The sequence below is a fragment of the Bos taurus genome, chromosome 23 (genome assembly GCF_002263795.3).
Source record: "Bos taurus isolate L1 Dominette 01449 registration number 42190680 breed Hereford chromosome 23, ARS-UCD2.0, whole genome shotgun sequence".
In the NCBI taxonomy this organism is placed as follows: Eukaryota; Metazoa; Chordata; class Mammalia; order Artiodactyla; family Bovidae; genus Bos; species Bos taurus.
In genome coordinates this window covers 50,282,055-50,300,357 of record NC_037350.1, presented here as the reverse complement: position 1 = coordinate 50,300,357, position 18,303 = coordinate 50,282,055, and the positions used below count along the sequence as shown (strand labels likewise).

The following is an 18,303-nucleotide window of genomic DNA, read 5'->3' as shown; positions in this document are numbered from 1 at the left end:
CCTGAGCAGAGGGAAGAGAACCTCTTTAATTGGGGGCACCTGACCTGCCTCTTGAGAAACCTGTATGCAGGTCAGGAAGCAACAGTTAGAACTGGACATGGAACAACAGACTGGTTCCAAATAGGAAAAGGAGTACGTCAAGGCTGTATATTGTCACCCTGCTTATTTAACTTATACAAAGAGTACATCATGAGAAACGCTGGGCTGGAAGAAGCACAAGCTGGAATCAAGATTGCCAGGAGAAATATCAATAACCTCAGATATGCAGATGACACCACCCTTATGGCAGAAAGTGAAGAGGAACTCAAAAGCCTCTTGAAAGTGAAAGAGGAGAGTGCAAAAGTTGGCTTAAAGCTCAACATTCAGAAAACGAAGATCATGGCATTTGGTCCCATCACTTCATGGGAAATAGATGGGGAAACAGTGGAAACAGTGGCTGACTTTATTTTTTTGGGCTCCAAAATCACTGCAGATGGTGATTGCAGCCATGAAATTAAAAGACGCTTACTTCTTGGAAGGAAAGTTATGACCAACCTAGATAGCATATTGAAAAGCAGAGACATTACTTTGCCAACAAAGGTCCATCTAGTCAAGGCTATGGTTTTTCCAGTAGTCATGTATGGATGTAAGAGTTGGACGGTGAAGAAAGCTGAGCACCGAAGAATTGATGCTTTTGAACTGTGGTGTTGGAGAAGACTCTTGAGAGTCCTTTGGACTGCAAGGAGATCCAACCAGTCCATTCTGAAGGAGATCAGTCCTGGGTGTTCACTGGAAGGACTGATACTGAAGCTGAAACTCCAGTACTTTGGCCACCTCATGGGAAGAGTTGACTCATTGGGAAAGACCCTGATGCTGGGAAGGATTGGGGGCAGGAGGAGAAGGGGACGACAGAGGATGAGATGGTTGGATGGCATCACCAACTCAATGGACATGGGTTTGGGTGGACTCCAGGAGATGGTGATGGACAGGGAGGCCTGGTGTGCTGCGATTCATGGGGTCACAAAGAGTCGGACACGACTGAGCAACTGAACTGAACTGATGGCTTTTTCCAGTTCTTTATGATTTAAAAACAGCGCTCTTTGTAGAATCACGGGAAGGCTGGTCTCCGGTTTTGCAGGCTCCCAGGCGTCTTGCCCTCGGGGTCACACGGGAGCCAGCAGATCGCTTCCTTCCTGGACAGACCCGAGGGTTCTCAAGCACCTGCTCTTGGGAACGTCCTGCTGGGTGTGGACCCGGAGGACTGGGGCCAGAAGGACGGCTCTAGATGCCCTTGTTCAGCAGAAGCCCTGATGACGAGCCCCCTGACGGCTCCAGGGGTCACCGGGGTGGGACGGGGTTCCCCTGGAGCAGTCCCCTGTCCTCGGTAAGGAACATCCCAGCCCACGGCCCCACCCACACACTTCCTGGTAAGATCTTACAGAGCCCCCAGGTGACCTCATTCTGTTGTTATTTAGAGAATGAAAGACATGTCTGTTCACAAATACTTTTCCACCATCGAAACTGATGGTTGAGATTCTCACAGTTGAGCCACTTTTTACACAAGCGCACCTGTTGGAATGTGGTTCCAGGAAACCCAGGGAAGGGTTCCCAAAGGCGGAAGTGGAGACACTCACCTGGGCCCTGAGGACCTTTCTCAAGCACCCTGGGGAGTTTTAACGGCTGGGTGGGTGGGGAACCGCTGCCTTGAGCTCCCGGGACTCAGGGAATCCCCGAGGATGGTCAGCGAGTCCCGCGGGGTCGCTCGCCTCTCCTGAGGGTCTGCTCACAGCCCAGTCTCCTCAGCCAGTTAGAGATCCGACCCACTCAGCCCCAAACCCAGACCCAAACCCAACTTGGATAGCTCAGTGAATGACACGGTCATTACTGAAGGTTCTGTTGGGGGTGGAGGAGAGGCTTGTGTTGCCCCCACAGAGGCAGCCGACTGGAATCTGTGAACCCCTCTCCCCTTTGGAAACTGCCAAGCCTCTTCTCAGTCTTCAACACCCACCTCATCCTCCTCTCGGCATCCCTCCCCCAGATCTGGCAGTTGGCACTGTCGTTCAGGAGCTAAGGAGTAAGTCTAACTCTGTTACCCCGTGGACTGCAGCACGCCAGACTTCCCTGTCTTTCACTATCTCCTGGAGCTTGCTCAAACTCATGTCCATCAAGTTGGTGATGCCATCCAACCATCTCATCCTCTGTCGTCCCCTTCTCCTCCTGCCTTCAATCTTTCCCAGCATCAGGGTCTTTTCCAACAAGTTGGTTCTTCGCATCAGGTGGCCAAAGAATTGGAGCTTCAACGTCAGCATCAGTCCTTCCAATGAATTCAGGGTTGATTTCCTTTAGGATTGACTGGTCGGACTTCCTTGCAGTCCAAGGGACTCTCAAGATTCTCCTCAGCACCACAGTTCTAAAGCGTCGGCTCTTTGGTGCTCAGCCTTCTTTATGATCCAGCTCTCACATCCAGTTTGTAGTCTGCTCCATCAAACAGCAGCTGGGGACAGCATTGTCCAGGGGTTGTGGCTGGAGACCCCTGGCCACGTCTGTGCTTGGACAGGTGGAATGGTGACCCACTGCCTGGAGGGAGCATGTTACCATGGGAACCGTGGGCATCTGGGGAGGGGGCGTGGGAGGCACCTGTTATAGATGCAGGCGTTGGTTGGGTAACTTGGGGGAGGTTCTAAGGAAGCTGGCGTGGGTCTAGATGGGAAACTGGATGCTGTCGGAAGGTGGGGGCACTTCCCCGACCAGGCATCCCAATAAATAAGGAGAGACTGAAGATAAAGTTGTAATTGGCAAAGTAGCAGTTACTCATTTTAGCCAAAAAGAAAGTTTTTTGTGGGTGTTACAGTGACCTTGTTTTTGTCTGCGCAGATGAAATTATAAAGTGGTCTTGCTTTGAGTCATCGTACCATGACGCTGGGGGCTGGTGTCCAGCGAGCAGCAGTCAGGCCAACCTCCCATGGCAGCAAGGGTTCTTAAAGGCATTTTTCAGTGGTGAGCCGGGGCACTGAATAAAGAATCTGCCTGTTAATGCAGAAGACACAGATTTGATCCCTGGGTCGGGAAGATCCCCTGGAGGACGAAATGACAACCCACTCCAGTATTCTTACCTGAAAAATCTCATGGACAGAGGAGTCTGGCGGGCTATAGCCCATAGGGTCGCAAAGAGTTGGACACGAATGAGCAACTAACTGTTTATGTTGAATTGGTTCATGGTGCTTTTCAGGTCTACTGTGTCCTTCTACTTTTCTATTTGTTCTGTTTTTAAGAATTTGATATTGAAACTCCAACTAAAACTCTTAATTTATCTACTTAAAAGAATAATTATAATATATAGTGGAACTATATGTAACCTTGTTCTGTATTTTCCAAGTCTCTTATACAGGTATTATTATACTTTCATAAATTGAAAAATAAAAAAGTAAAGATACCTATCATGTTGGACTAGGTCCTACCCCAGTGACCTCATTTAACCTCCTGGGTTGGCACTTCAACATGGGAATCTTCGGGTCAGAGGACACAGTTCAGCCCACGACAGGGGGTCAGGTCCTGGTGTGAAAGGCTGCTTCCATGCCCCAGAGGCTGTGGTAGAAACCTGTTGGCCTGGGGTTGCGGTCACTGCAGGGTGGGCAGGAGTCCCAGGGGCTGGTGCAGGCTGGGCCTCTGCAGGTGAGCAGGCTCTCCCAAGGGCCCAGGGCCGGGTGGAGGAGCTCAGAGGGGCAGTGGGCCGCCCCGCCCTCCTGGGCAGATTTGGGCAGAGACAGGCTGCCTTTCCTAGCAGGGGTGGGCGATCCTGGGGCTCATGTTGGGCAGACTGGGACCCGGCTTGGCAGCCCCTTCGCTTGGAGAAGCCCTTCTGCTTCCTCGGACCCCCTCCGGCTGGGGGTTTCTGGTCTGGGTCTGTCTATTCGTGCCCCGACCTCGGGCCCCAGCGCCTCACAGTGACCTCTGCGTGGGGCTCAGGTCCCACTGTCATCGCCCACCTTGGGCAGGTTTTGTCACCTTCCTGGGCTTGGTTCCCTCACCTGGAAATTGGGACAAGGTCACAGCCCTCCAGGGCCGCCCCAAGGACCAGGTGAGTGGGGGGGCAGCCCCCCGCCCAGCCCTGATGGAGCGGGAAGGAGGGCAAGGTCACAGTGTCAGCTCCGACTCAGCAAGCTGCTGGGGCTCACATGCTTGCTACACTGGAAAGTTAAAACAGAAGACGTTCCGGGCGTGGTCACAGCCCGCAAAGACTCAGAGGGCTTCCTGCGAGCTGCAGAAGTCGCCTCGTCTTTCTATGAGAAGGAAACTTAAGCATCAACCAGCCAGTCCTCCCGTCTCACGGGGAGGAAACTGAGGCCGAGTTGTGAGCAGGGGTCTCGGCGGCTCCTGGACAGGACACTTGGGCGTGACTCGGGTCATCAGACAGATAGTGTCTAACTAGCAGCTGGCATTGGCTCCCACTTGGCCCGAGACGAGTGCTGGGCTCAGCGCTTTGTTTTGTTAACCCTTTGATAACCCTGTGAAGCACCTACTGCCATGATGCCCATTCTAGAGATGGGAAAACCGAGGCACCCGTAAGTGGTCATCCAGGGTCCCACAGTGAAGGTGGAGCAGGATTTGGACCCAGGCGGTCTGACTTTCAGAGTCCGTGTTCTTCACCTCTCTGCTTTACCACCTCAAAACTACTGGTTCTCAGAGAGCAGCTCCTGGCCCGGCAGGGAGCTGGCCCAGACCTTCTGGGTGGACCCCACAGGCCCTCCAGCGAGTTCTGGTGCCCAGGCCTGAGAACCACTGCCTTCCTGTCCCCTCATCCCACGGAGGCCTTTGCTGGAGGTGGAGAGGCATACGAGAGGTCTGGGGGAGGCTGGGATGACTCCTCCAGGACACATCAGGTCACTGCTGTTGAATTTTAATGAGCTCAAGAAATGGTCTGGGCTGGGAGGATGCCACGCTGATGTTTGGTCTATTTCTGCAGAAGGAAGCTCGGGGCTTATTTCTATCTTTCCTTTTCCCTCTTGCCAAGTACCTACCATAGGGCTGACCACTGGTAATCAATAAGCTTTTATGGTGCTCCTAAATTACTTGCTTCTATATAAAGCGAGCCTGAGAGCAATAGAGCTCTGCTGGAAAAGGCTTCCTGGATGGAGGCTGTGTCTGTGGGAGAGAAGGGTCTCTGCGCGAGGCGGCGAAACCCAGCGGGCTCTAGTGCCAGGGGCTTGTGTCTCCTTTTCCTCTTCTCGCACCTTCGTTTCTGTTTCCTTCCTTCGTTCCTTCCTCCTTCCCACCCTCTCTGCATCGCCCCTCCTCCCTGCCTCCTCCCTCCCTTCCTGTGCCAGGACCTCGGATCTGGGAGGCCAGCGGTGGCAGCGGGCCGGGTCCACTCCATCAGCAGCAGCAACCCCTCGCAGAGCTGCTGCTCGCTCCCAGTAGCTCTGAACTCGCCGGTCCGGACATCTTAGCAGGGACAACCTTCCCCATCCCAGGCAAAACAATGGCCTCATGGAGTTGGAAGATGACCCTGCCACCTGACACTCTTGGGCTCTTGATGCCTTGGAACCACTGGGCAGAAAAAGGGGTCTGGAGAGTGTGAATCGGGCAGCAAGGACTGCGCCTGGAACCGGGGGCTCCTAGGGTAGCGCGGCGTATTCCCTGCCTGATAGGAAGGTCGATGGAAAACTACAGCACCCAGAAAAACAGGAAAGGGCCGGATGATTCAGGGCTCAGGCCACTGCACATAAAGGTTTGCGTAGTTTCACCATGTCGGGACCCAAACGATGGTGGACGTTCTGACTGGGGGCTCGGGAGCCTGGAGTGGGCGCTGGGTGGAAGGAAGTCCCCGCCCGGCCACTCACAGGAGGCCGAGAACCTGGCCTGCGTCCCCCCTGCTCGGATGTGAGTGCGTCCTCCCTGCGTCTCTGTGCGTGCGGGCGGACGGGCGTGCGGACCGGAGCGTTTCCCTTCTCTTTCCACTGTTAACTCACACTCAGACTGACTTTACCGTTTAGTCTTCCGGTGACAGAATATTCAGCGGGACTGTGACTTTAGAACTAATGACAGTGTCTGGTGGTGGATGCAGGGGCTTTATGCAAGTTCACTTGTTCCAAACTGCTGTTCGGTCCTCTCTCCTCACAGGCAATGCCCTGTGCCTGACGAAGGGGCTGCCCTCCCGGGATCCGGGGCTGATCCCCCAGCTGGAGGCCTGGCAGCTCATGGGAAGCTTCTCCGGCAGCAGTGGGAGGGGGTGACGGAGGAGGGGTGGGGTGGCAGAGGCGGGCAGGAGGCCCAGGCCGGGCGACTCAGGCACGTCCCTGGGTCCCTGCATCAGGATGGACATGGCAGCTCCCAGCCGGCAGCAGCTTGAACGCGATCAATACGCAGCATCTCCGCTGGGAGCCGAGCCCCAGGCGCCTGGGAAGTGGGGGTTCGGAGGCTTCCAGCCTCTGTAGGCACGGAAGTCACGCCGGAAGGTGACTGGGACAGTGCCGGCCCGGGTCCCCTCAGACACACAGCACACCCCCCCCCACCCCGCAAAATGCCCCCAGAGGAGAAACGGGACGAACGCTGGGGAGTGAGCCTCCCGGGCGCTCTCATTTCCTTCCCGCCCCACCACGGGTCCCTTCGCAGACTTCTCCGTGGAGCCCAGGCAAGGGCGGTGCAGGAGGCGCTGTGGGACAGCTGCCTCGCACACTGCCCACAAAGGGCTTCCACAGGCGTGACATCATCTGAAAGCAAACACACAGTTCCTGAGGGCCGACCAGGTGCTTCCCCGAGTCGCGCCTGCGGAAGCCGAGGCCCAGGGAGGTCGGCCGCCCCTGTCCCGGGGTCGACTTGGCCGGCTTGCAGCTTGGGCTCTGTGGTCTTCTTGACCACATACCGCAGAGCTTCGCGAATATTCTAGAAGGGTCATTGGCCTGAAAAAATTGTAGTCTTGTACCTGGGTTCTAATATTTGTATAGGTCTCTGAAAATCTTTCAGCTCAAGGCTAAAAGCTATGTAAAATGTTTAGGAGGAAAACTTCTTTTGAGTTGTTGGTAAAATATCATGCAGTGCTTAAGAGATGTGAAAGGTGTGTGGGAACAGTCTCTACTGTCGCCTTGCTCTAGATAGACAGATAATAGTCACTCCCTCGTGTCTGACTCTCTGCGACCCCCTGGACTGTAGCCCTCCAGGCTCCTGTGTCCATGGGATTCTCCAGGCAAGAATACTGGGGTGGGTTGCCATTTCCTTCTCCAGGGGATCTTACTGACCCAGGGATTGAACCTGGGTCTCCTGCATTGCAGGCAGATTCTTTACCATCTGAGACACCAACGATGCTTCTCTTCTTGCTCTAACCCTCCAATATTGACAGTATCTAGGGAGGGTGGTTGTTTCCAATTTCTGCGATAAACAGCCACGGTAGCAGTATCCACTGTGGCACACGGATTCAGAGCCGGAGAGGCACAGAGCGCATGGTTTGAGTATTTCTGAAGTAATGTGTTCAAATTCTTAAACAGAGAACATAGAACAGGCTGGGTTCTGGGCTGGGGAGCCTGATTCTAAACAAATCACATGGTTGTTTTTTTTTTAATCTTTTAACTATTTATGTATTTATTTTTTATTGAAATATATTTAATTTACAGTGTTTCAGGTATACAACAAGTGATTCCGTTATACACACATACATATGCAAATATGTATGTATATATGGGCTTCCCTGGTGGCTCAGAGAGTGAAGGATCTGCCTGCAATGCAGGACACCCAGGTTCAATCCCTGGGTTCGGAAGAACCCCTGGAGAAGGAAATGGCAACCACTCCAGTTTTCTTGCCTGGACAATTCCATGGACAGAGGAGCCTGGTGGGCTTGCAAAGAGTCAGACATGACTAAGTGACTCACACACACAGATTCTTCTCCTTGATAGATTATTACCAGATATTGAATGTAGTTCCCTGTACCACACGGTAGGACCATTGTTTATTTTATACATAGTAGTGTTTATCTAGGAGGCAATGGCACCCCACTCCAGTACTCTTGCCTGGAAAATCCCATGGATGGAGGAGCCTGGTGGGCTGCAGTCCACGGGGTCGCCAAGAGTCGGACACGACTGAAGCGACTTAGCAGCAGCAGCAGCAGTGTATATCTGGTAATCCCTAACTTCTAATTTATCCCTCCCCTCTTTCCCCTTTGGTAACCATGAATTTGTTTTCAATGTCTCAAGAAACCACATGTTTGGAAGAGAAAAAAAAGTACTCAATGGAGATAGAACAAGATCAAAGATACCCTGAGGGAACTTAGTGACTCAGATTTCAGACAAATAAATTACAGACTAATTCTGTGTGTTTGCTTCTCAAAAACATATGCAAACAAGTGTGAGCAGTTACTCAGAGCTTAATTGGTTTAATGTATTAATCACTATGTTGCAAAATCAGGACATTAAACTAGAAAACATCATTGCAGAAAGAGAATCCCACTGAAGACTGTCTCTGTCAGGGAAATATTTACCTCTGCTCTGCAGATTTCTGTTCCAGCCGTGAACAGTTCTCTTCACTGAGGACTAGCATCACTGCAGAAACAGGAACGCTTCATTCACCTTCACACCGTCGACCTGGGAAAGAAATGGGCAGATGAGCTGGGGTCCGCTAGAAGGATGCCCAGTCTGAAGGGAAAACCTACAGGACCCAGTTGATTTTCTTACCCCTCGATTTCTATGAAGGAAGCCAAGGTCACCCTCAAAAGAAATCTGTCTTTGAAACAGACCCATCGGCATAGAGAACAGACTCTAGATGCTGGGGGAGGGGGTGCAGATGGAGAGAGAGACAGGGAGTTTGGGGTTGACAGAAGCCGACTGCTACGCATAGAATGGACACACCTCTAGGTCCAAGTGTGTTACACTGAAACTCAACACCCTGTGATGAACCATAATGGAAAAGAATATAAAAAAGAACGCACGTGTGTGTGACTGAGTCTTTGCTGTACAGCACAGACTGGCACAACACTAAATCAACTATACTTGGAGTATTTTTAAAAGAGAGAGAAAGAAACCTGTTTTTCAAAAGCAAAGGGGCCAGCAGGGTACCTTCTGCCTCTGAGGCTGTGGGCATGTGCCCGGGGCGGTTGAAATACAACCTTGGAACCACGCGGGGAGAAGGAAGTCCCTCACGGTCCCTTCAGGATGCATTCTACACATCACTCATCTTTACTGGGTTCCACCGAGGAACCAGAGGATCTTCAAATGCTGTTCTCTGGCCTCAGGGAGCTTGGATTTTTATTCATGTCTACCCAGGGGACTCACCTTCTCCCTAAGGAAGAGAAAGAGAAAATAAAAAGCAGACAGTCTGGAGTCCTGATTTGCTGGAGGCGCACAGAGTTCTCCTGGGAAGACCTGGCCGGCCATCTGTTCCTTTTTTCCTCTCTGCCGGCGGGTAAGTCCCCAGGGAGGCCCTCGAGCCTCCCGAAGAAGGCGGTAAGCCCTGTGCTCAGGCACGACTCCTCAGCGGCTTCAAGTCAGAGTTACAGGGTCTCAGTGTTAGTCCTCAGTCGCGTCTGACTCTGTGACCCCATAGACTGTAGCCCGCCAGGCTCCTCCGTCCATGGGATTCTCCAGGCAAGAACACTGGAGCGGGTTGTCATTCCCTTCTCCAGGGGATCTTCCTGACCCAGAGATCAAACCTAGGTCCTCCCTCATTGCAGGCGGATTCCTTACCATCTGAGCCACTGGGGAAGCCTTAGAGAAGTTACTTAAAAGTTCTCATTAGCCAAACGGAGATAATCACATCTACCTCTCAGGCAACCAGAAGGCCTCGTGAGCCGTGAGCCGGGTCCTCTGTGGCCGCAGAGGCCTGGGGGAAGGGAGGCAGTCGTGAGGGAGGAAAGGACAGGAGAAACAGGAGAGGATGAAGTGAAGAGGGGACCCTGGGGGGCGGGAGCGGGGAGGGGAGCCCGGCACCGTATACCTCCTCCTGCCTCCAGGACATGCTTGTGGTTTTTTGTTTTTTTTTTAATAATTATTGTATTTTCAATTCGAGGATAATTCCTTTACAACGTTGGGTTGATTCCTGCCATGCAACAATGTGAATCAACCATGAAAGTGAAGTGAAAGTCACTCAGTTGTGTCTGAAGCTTTGCGACCCCATGGCCTATAGAGTCCATGGAATTCTCCAGGCCAGAATACTGGAGTGGGTAGCCTTTCCCTTCTCCAGGGGATCTTCCCAACCCAGGGATCGAACCCAGGTCTCCCACATTGCGGGCGGATTCTTTTACCAGCTGAGCCACCAGGGAAGCCCAAGAATACTGGAGTGGGTAGCCTATCCCTTCTCCAGTGGATTTTCCCAGCCCAGGAATCAACCCGGGGTCTCCTGAATTGCAGGTGGATTCTTTACCAGCTGAGCCACCAGGGCAGCCCACACTGTCTGAGCTCCCAGTGTCATATGCAACTTCCCGCCAGCTGTCTGTTTTACACGTGGTCATGTATATGTTCCCACGCTGGGTGCACTTGTTAAATGTTGGAGCCACAGTGAGGAAAGAGCCCTCAGCCACGCTTCTCAAAATAGAAGTCTCAGTGTATATTTGGAAGACAATAATTTCATTTTCGAGGGAGAATTTTTGGTAAGAAGAGTTTACACGGGCAATTAAATTCTAACCTCTTGACACATCTGCTAAAAGCTATAGAAACAATAATGTCTTGTATTTCCTATGAGCCAGCACTTTGCAAGGACGTCGATGACATAATGCATCCTCAGGACTCTGTGACATCAGGGCTGAGAGACCCGTTGCCCAGCCATGCACACTGAGCTCAGGGAGGTCAGGTCAGCGTCCAGCAGGAAGGCAGAAATGCCAAGATCCAAGCCAAGGTCCCTTTTATCCTGAGTCCCGTGCTCTTCACTGCTGGCTTCGGAGGCTGCGGCCCTGCCACCCTCACGGAGAAGTCACCGTGCTCTCAAACTCTGCAGCGTGGTCGATTTCTCCGTCTCGCCTTCATCCTCGTCACCTTTATTCTCTGTCCTTGGGCATAAGCACCCCGTTCATGGACTGAAGCAGTAGGGGAGGTCGGTGCTGAGACACCTCCTTCCTGCCCGGCCTGGCCCCCACCCTGCACCCTCGTCCACCCCAACCTCCTCGTGCCTTCGGTCTCCCTTCTCTGTGCAAACTCAAGACCAAAGACATGCATGTTCTTACTTCCTACCTTCTTACCCCAGAATTGGCACACCAAATGCACCATGCTTTTTGCACTTACTCTGTTTTCCCCTAGCCAAGTGCCCAGGGAATACTTGGCTTTTAGCTCAAGGGAGCGTCCTCTTCCCCCTTGCAGAGACAGGCCCTGGTAAGTCATCGGGTGGCCTAGCCTGGCCCTTGGGTTCAGCCACTTGCTGGTTTGCACGTGTTTTGGAATCACAGACGATCCTGCGGGGAGCCACCTGGTCAGAGGTCAGTGCCCCCGCATCAGGGGTAGCCCTGGGAGCAGATCACGGAGTCGGGGAAAGGCCGTTGGACGTCTTGCTGGCTGTGCCCCTCACAGGCAGATGGGCACATCCACCGAGAAAGGACAACAGCCTGGGCACCCTGGCCCCGCAACGCCAGAGAGCTCAGTCAGACGCCCGCCGTCCTCCCAGCTGGCCGATGAGCGCCTGGACCCTGCTGCACTCCTACCGCAGGGGTCTCTGACTGTCGGGCTTGCACGTGTTTTGAACCATGTGTATTTCTTGTTCTGTGACCTGCCTGTGACCTCGGCCTGCTTTTCTGTTGGTCTTGTGGTCTTTCTTGCTTTCATCTCCGAGAGCTCTTTGTGTATTTTGGAGAAAAACACTTCTCTGTGTCGTGAGGTGCCATTCTTTTCCCCAGGTTTTGCCCTCTGTGCTTTCCCTTCTGTGTTGCGCTTTGGTTTGCTTTTCTGTATGGAAGTGGCTGTTGCTCACATTTGCAGTTTTTTAAAACTGTGGGCCATTTTCAAAGTCCCTATTGAATCTGTTACAATATTGCTTCTGTTTCTTGGCTCTTTGGCTGGGAGGATCATGGGGTCTTAGCTCCCAGACTGGGGATTGAACGGGCACCTTCAGCATTAGAAGGCGAAGCCTTAACCACTGGACCACCCTGGAGTCCCTATGCTTGCAATTATTCATCTCTGTGTTTTGAGACATAGTTCCATATGTCTGTCAATTCCAAGGTTATTCTATTCAGAGTCCCAACAGGAATTACAGGGGACACACACAAAGTCTGGTGACTCAAGTAGGGGTTACATACAAAGGGACTAGTGACAGGGCCTGGGCAAGTTTTGGGGGGGGGCCAGGGGCAGGGCGAGAACGGGGGCCCCGAAGCAGCAGAGAGGCCGTCACCCTGGGTCCCCAGGGAGGCAGGAGTCATGCAGCCTGGAGGGCGGGAGCCGTGTAGACCAGGCTGCCCGAGAGGGGCCCCCGTCTGGCGGGACCAGGAGCGAGCACCCCACCCTCACGTTCCTCGCGCCGCCCTGTCTGGCCATAGCTCCATGCTGGGAGAAGCCTGCCTCGGGTGGTGTCCCCGTGGGCAGCAGCCCAGGGCCCAGAATGAGGCAGCGAGGGGCCTGAACTCTGTGTGGTGGACGCGGGGGGCATAGATCAGGCCCATTTCCAGACCCTCTGGCAGCACTTGCAGGGGCTTATTTTCCCATTGACAGCTTTGCCATGGGGTCTCTCTGGATGGACTCTGGGTGGTCACCGCTTCCCTTCCCCCAACAACTAGCCACTGTTCCCTATGCTGTTTACCACAAGATCCCCTTTTGCCCCCATTTGTCATATATTAATGTCCCATGGGCACGCGGGGCTATTTCTGGGCTTTCTCTGCTGTTCCAGTGGGCCGTGTGCCTATTCATATTCTGTATTAATCACCGAGGCCTTGGGAAGGTTTTAAGACCGGGGAGACAGATGCCTCTGTGTTTGTCTCTCCTGCTTTAGAGTCTTGCTGGACTGTGCTTACTTGTTTATTTTGAGTGAATCTGCTTGTCTGTTTGTGAAGGAAGGAAACTCTTTAGGTCATTTGGGGAGATTATATTAAACCTATGCACTTATTCATAGACGACCCACATCTTTAGCACGTAGCGATCTGGGGCTTCCCTGGCAGTCTAGGGGCTGGGGCTCTGTGTTTTCACCGCCAAGGGCACGGGTTCCCTGCCTGGTCAGGGAACCAAGAACCCACAAGCCATGCGGTGTGGCCAAAAAAAAAAAAAAAAAGATTTTTAAAGAAACAAGTTTGTTCCTGGGTTTTGTCACTGAGAACAAACAAGCAAAGAAAGACACCTGGCAGACGCTACCTGGCCAGGTGAGGAAAGCCTTTGCTGGCAGTGATAGGTCGGACCGACAGCCTAGGGGATACACAGAGACCACATCTCTCAGGCGCTGCTCCCGCCAAAATGCAAATCCCACATCTCATCCCGTGAGAGGGCATGTCTGCAAAGTCAAACTGAGAGCATCCCCAAGAGAGGGGCCTGTCCTCTTCACCAATGCCAGGGTCGTCAACTCTCCGTCAACAGCACTGAAGATGCTCAGTGTCCTTACGGACAAAGAAGGGACGGCCACCTTCTCCAGATGAAGAGAGACGACGAGGACCTTTAACCCACGGCACCGTGCCGCCCTGTGTGGGTCCGGGAAAGGGGACCACTGAGGGTGGAGTCCGCACGGTGGGTTAGATCACAGTATTGCTTCAAGGTCAAATCACCTGACCTGATCATCGTACTGTCGGTGTGTCAGGGAACACTCCTGTTCTTGCAAAACACACGATGGAACATTTAGGGGAAAAGAACGTCCTGCTACTGACCCTAAAATTGTTCACACATACAAAAAATAGAAGTATGCATATAACTGTCGGGAGGAGTTGTAAAGTAAATGTGGTCATTGTTAACAATGGAGAACTGGGTAAAGAATATGTGGGAATTCTTGGTACTGTTCTTGCAGCTCGATGCTGGCGCGGCTCCTGGAACGTGGTCCTCAGGCTCCTCCCCACGGCATCCTCGCAACAGTGGGTGCTGCTTGGGTGGGGCTCGTGAGGTGCCAGCCGGCCACCAGCCTCTGGCCACAGTAAAACTGGGAGAAACAGCAGCAGCCTTGGGGACTGGATAACTCCTGGCCTTACAGAGCACGGCCCAGGGCTCCAGGGAGCTGGAGTCCTCGGCAGAGGTTCTGGGGAGTTTGTACACAGACAGCGCTGCTCTGGGAAGGACACAGAAATACATCCTGTGGGCGCAGAGGAAGGCTCAGGTCAGGGACAGAAGGAAACGGGGCTCGGGAAACGGATGCTGTTCCTCAGTCGGTCCCAGAGGCGCTGAGGTGGGAACCGGTAGGAACAGCAGGGAGCTTTCGGGGGAGGTGGGGGAGGCCGTGTGCACGGGGGGTGCGCCCGAGGTGGGGCGGGGGCCCATCCGGGCCGGAGTCCCGGTGAGTGGGGTCCAGCGTTGCTGACTGCTCGGTGCTGTGCTCCGAAGGCAACTGGAGTGTGTGCGTGCATCTGTGCTCTGTGTGTGTGTGTGTGTGTGACAGAGACCACCAGCAGTTGGGAATGGGGCCCATCTGGGTTCCTGCTGGTGCCAGGACTAGACCCGAGTTCCACGAGGTCATTATCCCCAGCTCTTGGCAGCCCAGATTAAAGAGCAGCCCAGCTGGGCAGCCAGGGCCCAAGGTCCCAGAGCCAGACGTCCCAGCGGGTGGCTTCTGCCCCTGACCGGCTCCACGATGGGTCAGGACAGGACTGGACGGTGGGGGCCCCTGCGAGACCCCAGGTCTGGACTGAGCGGAATGCCGACCACACGGAGGGAGGGAGCCACTCCGGCTGGATGGATGCAGCCCCTGCTGCCTCCCCAAGGGCCTGTTAGTGAAGGCAGAGGCCAGGTCTGGGCTAAACCTGAGTCCTCTGTGCGGCCTCCCAACAGGTTGGAGGGGGCCATGCCGGGGGGCGGGGGACGTCAGACTCTCTGTGGGTGATGGAGTGTGGACGTCCCGCACGCCCCGTGGCATCTGTCTGCACCAGCGTCCGCTCACTGCTGAGCAGCTGCGTCTGTCAGAGCAACGACGCGTGTGCAGGGAAGGAGCTGGGCCCCAAGTGTAACAACACCTGTTCAGGAACGGGCCTGGGCCCCAAGAGCTGGCGGCGTCGCCCCAGGCTTTCCACCGGCAGATTCTGCGGTCCAAGGATGGGATCTTTGAGTAGCCGGAGAATGTGACTTTAGATCAGAGGGCGTAAAATACACTCCAGAGAAAAAGAAGGGACTCATCTTCCCATTCTTTACACGGTCAGCCCAACTGCAGGCTGCTGTGCCCTCTCCCCCTCAGCTTTGTCTGGAAATAACCTCCCAGAGTCAGGCTGCTGGGTGTGAAAGAGAAACAAAAGATGTAGTCCTTGAAAACTGGACACCCTGCACCTCCTGTGGTGCAGGATTCCAGAGGGCTTATCAGCTCCAGCTTGGTTGTATGTTATCTGGTACAACCCTGTGCAATTAGAAACAAAATAATCCAATTTAGCCAACATTAAGCAGCAGCTATGTAGTGGGCATGCCGCTATCTGCCAGGACTTTCAATATAACCAGGTCTCTGGTTTATTCATACACTTCTGATGGTGCTGGTGGTTGTCAGGGAGGAAGTTAGTATCAGAATTGCTTAAGGAACAACCTTGTAAGTAGTCACCAGGGTCTTTAAAAGAATAGGAATCTTTACATTGAACATTGACTTATTTTATAAAAGGATAAAAATAAAGTGTCTCTATTTTTATACTTTATACTCTTGAGACAAGTGTCTCTTTACCACAAAAGTGATTATTCCTCTTAGTGTAAGAGACTACAGAAAAATGAGTTATTATTATTTAGTCACTCAGTCGCGTCTGACTCTGTGCGACCCCATGGACTGTAGCCCACCAGGCTCCTCTGTGCATGGGATTCTCCAGGCAAGAACACTGGAGTGGGCTGCCATGCCCTCCTCCAGGGCATCTTCCCCACCCGGGCACTGAACACGCGTCTCCTGCACTGGCAGACGGATTCTTTACCACCTGGGAAGCCCTACAGAGAAGCGAGTGGGCTGGGATTTTACACACGCACATAAGCGTACACTCACCCCCACGTCGATACTGCCCGTCTCCACTTGAGAACAGATCAGCTGTCTCTTCCGAGTGAAGACGAGGATATCGGGGTCCTCGTGCCGCTTCCATTTCCTCCCTGCTTCCTCTTCACCTTGTTGTGGTTCTACTGCTGCTTGAATGGAGTTTCCCCCAAGGTGTGTTCCTACCGTGGGCCCTGTGACTATGGGCCCTCTGAGACAGGGTCTTCGCAGGTGTGATCAGGTTAGAAAGAGGCCATACTGGTGACAGGGATCGCTGTCCTTACAGGGAGACGGACACTCTGACACAGACACACAGAGACTGAGGCTCAGTGGGGCGGTTAAAGCCTTGGAACACCCTGAAAGCTGGGAGAGGGCCCGGAGCAGTTCCCCCTGCGAGCTCCCAGAAGGACACCCTGAAAGCTGGGAGAGGGCCTGGAGCAGTTCCCCCTGTGAGCTCCCGGAAGGAGCCCACCCTGCCATCACCCTGGCTGTGGGCTTCAGCTTCCAGATCTGGGAGAGGAGACCTCTCTGCCGCACCCCGTTTGGGGTGCTTTGTTACAGCAGCCCCGGCCGACCCGTGCGGTCATGCACTGTCCAGCTTTATGTTAATCACAGTCTGCTTGGTGACAGTGGTCCCTGAAGATGTGTGGCCTGCGCTTTATCTTTAAACAGACTCACTCTTCACTACCTGTGCCTTTGGTCACACACGCTCCCTTTCTCAGCGGTTACTTCGGCTCGGCTCAGCTTCGGACTCTTGGTGCGGTCTGGCCCTCCTCCCCACTCCCCGGCCCTTACCCTCCCCCTCTCTTCCCCCTCCCCCCTCCCTAGTCCGTCCGGCTTCCCAGCTTCCTTCCCACCCTCCTCCCACGCGCCCTCCCCCCACCCCCACTGTGCTGGATGCTTGCTTGGCTGCTCACTCCTTTCTTTTCATCTGACACCTGCTTAAGGAGCTCCTTCCAAACACTCTGCTCTGAATGAGAGGTAACTTGACATGGCTCCTTCCGTCCTTGAGACCGGGCTGTTTTCTCTGCAAGCAGCTGAGAGTCTGTTTTGCTGGTGCCTTAGAGTACGGCCCTGGCGGAGGGAAGGACTTGGCCTGATCAGGGTTTACAGTCGCGCAATCTGGACTTTGTTTCATCAACCAGGACCTGCTCCGCCTCACAGCAGGTGCACCCACCTCCCGCAGGAAACGGGATTCAGGGCCTTCCCCTCCGGCAGTCTGACTGCGGCCCTCGCCCACCGCCTCAGTCTGTTACCCATTCTCATAACTGATTCCACCCACTCAGTCAGGGAGAGAGACAGCCCCCATCTCAGCTGGGGGGACCCTCCCTGTGGCTTCTGGGCCTCAAAGACTGGCCGTGCCCTGGACTCTGTCCTGGAATCTTTCCCTGCCCTTGGTTTCCGGTTTTTAAATGCACTTTTTCGGGTTATATTCTTTCCTCCTTGGTGGCTGTTGGGAAATCCTATTTTTTTTGCCAGTTTAAATTTTTTTTCCTTATTTGTATTGAAAATTGGGAAGGGAAATTCTGTAAGGCCATCTCATTTTAATAGTGAACTTATGTTAAACTGATGTTTGATATAATAGCAGCTAATACGATAATAATAGCAACGATGTTGATGGGGTACGTGGATGAAGACACCGTCACTCAGACTTCCAGTCCCCTCACCCTCATTCTAGGGGTGTGGCAAAGAGGACAGGACCGCCAGGGATGGTTTTTGCTGGAGAGGCAGCGGAGTAGGAGTCTCTGGGGAAGCAGAACCAATAGGGTCTACAGATCTATTTGTCAATGTCTATGTTGTTGCTGGTTCTCAGTCGCTAAGTCCTGTCCAACTCCTTGAGACCCCATGGACTGCAGCACGCCAGGCCTCCCTGTCCATCACCAACTCCCGGAGTTCACTCAAACTCACGTCCATTGAGTCCATGATGCCATCCAGCCATCTCATCCTCTGTCGTCCCCTTCTCCTCCTGCCCTCGATCTTTCTCAGCATCAGGGTCTTTTCCAATGAGTCGACTCTTCGCATGAGGTGACCAGAGTATTAGAGTTTCGGCTTCAACATCTATATCTATGTCTGTATCTTTATACAATCTACACCTGTATCTATTTTCTCTATATCTCTTTATCTCCCTCCCTCCTTCCCTCTTTCTTTTCTTCCTTCCTTTCTTTCTCTTTCCTTCCTTCTTTTGTTCTATCATCTATAGAGTGATTTATTATGAAAAAAAATAGCTCATCTGATGATGGAGAACGAGAAGCGCTATAAACTCAAAGGCCTAAGAATGGGAGATACAAGTGCTGTGAGTCCCATTCCAAG

General features: G+C 53.3%; 1 long non-coding RNA gene across 1 annotated transcript; it reads right to left on the bottom strand.

Moving 5' to 3' along the window:
* Window positions 1-10,496: 10,496 nt before the first annotated feature.
* Window positions 10,497-17,436, bottom strand: LOC101903139 (uncharacterized). The gene is made up of 3 exons (XR_239720.5): window positions 16,932-17,436; window positions 16,009-16,292; window positions 10,497-15,390 (listed from the first exon to the last, which is right to left on the bottom strand). It is a non-coding gene; the product is annotated as an uncharacterized lncRNA (long non-coding RNA).
* Between the last annotated feature and the right edge of the window lie 867 nt (window positions 17,437-18,303).